Source organism: Nicotiana attenuata, unplaced genomic scaffold, assembly GCF_001879085.1.
Source record: "Nicotiana attenuata strain UT unplaced genomic scaffold, NIATTr2, whole genome shotgun sequence".
NCBI classification, from domain to species: domain Eukaryota; kingdom Viridiplantae; phylum Streptophyta; class Magnoliopsida; order Solanales; family Solanaceae; genus Nicotiana; species Nicotiana attenuata.
In genome coordinates, this window is record NW_017670794.1 from 290,006 (window position 1) to 297,415 (window position 7,410).

Below are 7,410 nucleotides of genomic sequence, written 5' to 3' on the forward strand. Positions count from 1 at the left end.
CACTCACTCTCAGAAATAACATTCATATGTCACAAAAGATACACCATAAGCTTGCCCGTAGTGTACTACTCCACTAATCGAGTTCATTCAATCTAGGATCAATTAGGACTTTAATTGGTTGTAATGTAGGCTACGGGACGGGTAGGATATATTTAGAAATAAGAGTGACTACACCTCCCTAAGCACTTTAATACATATACTTTAACATTCTAACCCCATACTTATGTCAAACCAAACTCCACCTTCACATCAATGTATATTACCCATTCTTCTTTAAGCACACTTACATCAAAAGCCACCACTTATCAAGGAATATTTTTTTCACAACAATCGAACTATTTTTATTTTTTGTTCAATTCAAGTGGCTCTTACTTTTTTTTTCAAAATAGTGCACCTTTCTCCTGATTTCATTAGTTCCACTCAAAAGCTAAACCAACCACCCCACACTTTAACTTTTACATAAATCATCACAATTCAAGTGCTTATGAGATGTTAAAAGGTTCAAATAGATAGTCCACTCAAACAAATGGGTAAGGCTTGTAATGTGGTTGCCAAAGAAACATGATTACAGGCTCAAAGGGGTTAACTACGATACATAGCAATTAGGCGGGTAAAATATACATATCTGGCTCAACAAAGAAATGCCTATATCACTTCCTAGACTGAATAAAACTACTATTTCGCTTTGCAAACACACGGGGCAAGTTATAGGCATCAAATGCGATGCACAGAATATAACAAATTCTTACACACACATGGCACATAACTCACTCAGGATTTGTTTCATCAAGACACTCTAGTCAAAGCAGCTAAGCAAAGTTGAGATCATACAATTTAAGGTACTTGTGCAAGAGTCAAAAACTGAGCCTAAGCGTCACAACCAAAGTACTCACTATTCTCAAGGCATAACCAAGTCAAGAGATATTGCTTCAATTCAAAACACAACATAATGGCTCCTATTCCTAAAAAAAACTAACTACACCCGGTTCAAATAAAATCCTTGAAAAAGAACCGTGGCACAAAGAAAAACCAAGGGGGAATTATTACACTACCTACAAAGAAAATCTTTTTGTTTTTTTTTTCTTTAGACTTAAATCCCTCAAGAAAATTGTCTAATAGATCCATCGTCGGGAAAAGTCCAAATTTTTTTTTGTTTTTCTAAAAAAATAAAAAAAAAATTAATTAAACTAACACAAATAAAATAGCATAGAAAGTCACCCAGACAATCTCCTCATCCCACACTTAAAATTGTGCATTGTCCCCAATGCACACCATAACTATTAAAAGGGTAAAAGAGACTCCCTGGTAGACCAAAGGCCAAAGCACTAACAACTCATGGGGTACTCAGACTTCTCCCAAGCATGGTCCTTCGTGCGGGTACCTCACACTTAGTTCCAACCATTTGATTTGCTGTTGCATCCTTCCAATACCTTTGCTTTCCATGCTCCTAGAAATCAAAAATCGACACTACAAGAATAATACAATAATAAATAAATAAATAAAACTAAATTAAAAATAAGAAAAATAAAGCTGGGTTGCCTCCCAACAAGCGCTTCATTTAACGTCGCGGCACGACGTGAATCACTTTTTGCCTCCACCTCGAGCTTATGAATTGAACCCCAAGTTTTGATTCAAGCTTATGATTATGGTCATGGGGCGGTGGAACGAATCTAACTGGCCCAAGGAAATAATGTAGTATTCTGCGCTCCTTGGCCTTTGTATGAGGTATGTAATCCTGACTTTCTGACAAGAAGAATTCCAGAATATATGCACCTTGTTCCTCATTCCTTAACTCTTCAATTGGTTCGGATGACTCTATTTCCATATCATCATCCAAACATAATGTGGAAAAATGCTTGGAGTGTGGACCAATGCGCTCAAACACATGAACTTCAGGACTTTCAACATCCTCAACATCAATGATACTAGAGTCAACAAAACTTATATCCTCAAATTCCTTGGCTGGCTCTAGTCTCACTTCTTCAACATTGACATCCTCAAATTGTTGTTGGCTAGGTTGTTGATGTTCTACTCTGACCTCCCCAATTAACACCTCAAATTCATGCTCTTCTTGGCTACTATCCTCAATATTGGCTTGTTGAGCATTAAAAACTCCAACCACTTGACTCAATTGAGCCTCCAACTTGCGAATAGTTGCCTCTTGCCTTTCTATGTGCAATTGTTTCTCATTGTTTTGTTCCAGAAGGCACTTTAGCATATCCTTGATCTCCTTCAGGTCCGCATTCCCAGGTTCTTTGTTCCTATTAAATTCACAAGAAAAGGTAGAACCATCATAGTAAGGGGTTGGGGAAAAATAAAAAATATAAGCACAACCATGAAGGTGACCATTTTTACCACCACACACATCACACACATCCCACAAATAAGATTGTGTTGGTGCACATAACTCGCTCTTAGGAACGTTTTGAAAATTTTGCCACGGGTGGTTTCCTTCACAATATGTATGGAGATCAATAGTAGAATTATCTACACCTAAATTATCATAATTCAAAGACGCCATGTTTCTCAAATCGATAGTTATAAAAAAAATAAAAATAAAAAAACAAAACAAAATAAAAGTTCAAACTTGAACCCTAGCAATATATACAGCTACAACTACACCGTTAGTTCCCCGGCAACAGCCCCAAAATTTGATCACGCCCAACTCTAGTCCTAAAAAGGATAAGCGATCGCTGCAAATATAATCCGATCTAAAAGTCCGGAGTCGAATCCCACAGAGAACTAAGGCTTTGCTATATCTATTTAGTATCACTAAGAAGACAAGTTTGAACAATTTCCTAATTATTAAGATTGAGATTTATATTTTTAACTAATTAACTAGCAAATACTACAAAGCGGCAAAATTATCAACTAAAGAAACAAAGGGTTGGAGACTAAATTAAGGAGGTCTAGAGTTATGATTTCCCCATTTGTTGATTTCATTAGTTGTATGTTTCTTATAGCTTTGACTTAGTTGCCTCTATCAATCATGAACTCTCCAGCTATCATAAATCTCTCTCAAGCAATTATGATAATTTACTAGACGCACTCTCTCAAGCTACGCTAGCTAGATTCACATTACAGTTCACTTAGATCGCACCCGAGATATCGTTATCTCTAATCCAACATCTAAACCCTCGGTTATGACTCTCGCCTATACTCCGGGAGTAATGTTGTTCAAATAATTACCTAAATATGCACTCTCTCTCAAGCAGATACATAATAAATAGGAACGGCTAATTGAGGATCCTTTCAATTAACCAAAATCAAAACGTAGTTGAACAAATAGAGATTAACAACTAACTCAAAACTATATTAATATAACAACCAATTCATGCCCAAAAGGTTCCATCAGAACTCTAGATAATAAATTAGCTATTCATAAAAGTATGTGAAAACACAATACTCCAATTCATAACTAACAATAAAATAGAAAGAAAAAGGGGAAAAACTCGTAGTTAAATCTTCCTCCTTGCTCCTAGCGTGTTCTTGCCTCCAAGGGTGTTGTCTAACCCTAAAGTAGTGTCTACCCCTCCAAAGTGGTGTTTTAGGATGTATTTATATGACCTAGGGTTGATGAGGGGCGGAATTCTTCAATCCAACTTCGGATGGGAGAGCTGGAATTCGCGTCTGCCTTCGCGTCTAGACGCGGACTTTGACGCGGATCCGCGTCTACCTTCGCATCTAGATGCGGACTTTGACACGGATGCAGCTTTTGAAATTCTTCCATTTCGCGAAGCGCTCCGTGCCTTTTCTTCGCTTCGCTGTTTTGTGCCTTAACTTTTCTCCTTTTTCGCGTCCGACTTCGTGCCACGCACGGGAATAGACGAGCTCCCACTTCTTTAATTTCTTCTTTTTGGGTCGATTTGTCATCTTCTGATCATTTATCATCCAAACTCGTTCCTACACATAAGAAACATATAATGAGTATATTTCACTTCGAAAATCATGTAATCTCCCGCGACACACACAAGAATTAATATGCAAATATACTCAAAAATATGCACTTTTCATCATTTATCAACTGGCTTCTGATTCTTTTACCTTATTTATTCTACTCCTAAAGTTCTATATATACTCTCTTGTTTTACCTCTCAACACACGAACAACAGTTCATAAGCACACTCACACGAAAATTCTACTCTCATCTCTCAGCTACTTGTGTTCATCTGTTTGTCTAGTCGGCTGAAAGCCAGGACCAGACTGTTGAATCGTGCTACTTTACTTTCTGCTTTTGCTTCTCTAACTGGTATGCTCCCACTTTACTCTCATGCAAACCTCTATATGAATTTAATTTGTGTACTTCAAATTCCCAGCATGTGTTGATACCCAATTTTCTCCCATATATTTTTAATACATATATATACTTTCAAAATAGCACATATGCAATTTTACAGCATACATAAGCATTTTTATAATTTTTCTATAGTTGTAAAAGCTTTAAATTAATTTATTCCTTTTCTTTTATTTATAAAATATCCACTAATTATCCTTCAAATTATTTTTGCGATGATTTGGTCATTTAAACTCATTATTTATGCCATCATAATTGTTTAAACATTTTAGTGCATTTTTATAATTGCATTTACATTTTTAGGCTAAATTGCATATCTTTGTAATAATAGCCCATGTTAACATATAATTACATTATTGATGCATAAAATGGTCCTTTATATTTTTAAAGTGTTAAATAATTATTTTTAATCATTTTAGTTTTTTTGGAAATCATTTATTATTTTTATAAATTATATAACTATTAAAAGTGGGTATTTAATATCTAGCCTATTTTATTTTCAATTTCAGCCCCAATTCAACCCAATTACCAGCCCAATCCCCAATTAAATTACCCAAACCAAACCCTGAAGACCCGATTCGGCCCAATACCCTTTAATCTCGGCCGTTGATCATAAAGATCAACGGCCACAAATGACCCTTCCTAAAATAAACCCAATAGACCCCCTCCCCCCCTAAAACCCTATCATTCTACACTACCCGCCGCCCTGAAACCCCTCTCTTCTCTCAAACGCTCTCAAACCTAAATTCAACCTCACCGACCCTTGTCCATGGCTGTCTACGATGATCTCTCACCACCCCTAGCCCTATTGGCTCCCCCATGACCAGATTCTTGCTGTCTTGAGGTCCTCAAGGGACCAGTGGCTGTTCACTCACCACCCATGGCCTGTTCTCACCGTTCTCAGGCCACCATGGCCCGATTGAGTAAGATCTTCATATTTCTCGGCTAAACCTATGGGTTTCTAAGACAGTCTCTCTATTTCGGGGTTATTTTATAGAAAACCCTAATCTCTTCTCCTGTACCTCTTAGATGTGTAACAGATCTAAGGTTTTTCTAAGCTATTTTCATTTGTTTTATGAAAAACCTTTCGATTTCTCAAAGTGTCGCTTTATTTTCCCATTAGGGTTTCTGGAACTTTTTCTTCAAAAACATATTTTTGGTCTATTTAATGTTGTTCTCTGATTCTCATATGTCTGAATGATTTTTTGTTAAAATTGTTTTTTAATCCTAAGTTGTTATGTTAAAACCCCAGTTTTAACACTATGTTATAATTCTGAGTTCATTCTTGCTTGTCGATTCTGCTATGTGTGTGTTCGAAGCCCATGAATATGTTTCGATTAGTGATTCTTACCCCAATAATGTCTTAGTAGGGTTTTTGATTTGTTCCTTTCTGGCTATACTCAGTACTTGTTATTCATGGAAGTTTATAATGTTTCCCTTAGTATTAGTACTATTTTCCGATTCTTTAAATCCCCGACTTCCTGGGTTGATACTCTTTACTGATTTCCGGCTACTTCTCCTGTTTTTACAACCTTTAAAATATTTTCTTACCTTGTTATGTGATTGACTGCATTATTGCTCGATTCTTACTGTTATTTCCTTAATTAGAACTTTATGTATCTACCCCTAATTGCTTATTCTGTACTTAGGTCATTTGAACTCTTTCCTTATTTGGTACCTGTTTTTTACCATTTGAAATGACTCCCTTAATTAAGGGAAAACTTGGACTGATTTTACTTTAATTGATTCCGAGTTCTCCAACTACTGAACAATTTGATTCTTACCTTATTTACTTAGCTTTCAAACAATTATATATATGCTTTCTTCTACTCTCATTAGACAGAACATTAGTTCACAAAAAAGCACACTTACACTCTAAAAGTTCTCTTTCTCTTCTGCTATTTGTGATACTTGCTAATCTAGCCGGCTGAAAGCCAAGGCTAGATATTGGAACTTCATTTGCTTTATATTCTGCACCCTTCTCTTCAACTGGTATGTCTCTAGTTATGTTTTGGAATCCAAACCCTATATGTTTCATTGCTGCACTAGTTTATCAGTTATAAGTTCAACCTGTATTCCTGTCTACTTCTTTGCTCAGCATGTCTAAAATTTGCATGTTCAGTTTATTCTTTATATCTTGCACTCTTTCTTGCTTACTTCTTTGCCTAGCATGTCTAAAATTCTGTCCTGTTCAATGTATGCACTCTTTCCTGCTTACTTCTTTGCCTAGCATGACTAGCCTGTTAAAGTCCCTAAGATCCTAAGTGTTTATGCAGTCTGATGACTATATGTTTGCTCTATACCCTATCTATGCACCCCCAATGTGACTCTTATGTGCCCCAATTCCTTTATCCCCATGTGAGGTTTGTTTGTTAAGTGTTCTCTGAATCTGGATGTTTTTATGACGAATTGATTGTATGCTATTTTGGTACTCTTCTCAAACTGTCTTTTACCACAAAACTATTTCCTGTTTTTGAAAAATCTCTTTTACTTCTAAAGTCATCTCTGTACTATTTTCAAAACCTTTTCAAGACTATGTCAAGCACTCTCACTTCACTCTTAGAATATTAGGTTCTGCCTCTCTGATGTTGTTGATACCCTATTTTTTCCTATATATTTTTAATAGGCAAAATACTTTCAAAATAGCATATTCATGCATATATAAGTATGTCCAAATGTTTTATTATTTTTCCTTAATTTTTAAAGATTTTTAAATCAATTTATTGCCCTGCTTTATCCCTAAAAATCAAATAATAATTTCCAAAATTATTATTTTTGATGAATCATTTATTGGATTCTCATATTTATGCTAAAACATAGCTAAGATAATTTTTGTGTATTTTTACAAATTTATTTAGTATTTTTTAAGATAAATTGCATACAATTGCAATATTAGCCTCTTTTAAGATCTAATCGCGGTTATATTCATAAAATTAAGCCTAGTATTTTTAAATTTGATAATTATAAATTATAAATCTTTTTAATGCTTTTAATTTGTTTTATTATAAAATAAATAAGGGAAAAATGGCTATTTAAAATCTAGCCCCAATTGCATTTCAATTACAGCCTGAATTGGACCCCCAATTTAAACCCAATTTTACCTCGACCCAATTCCC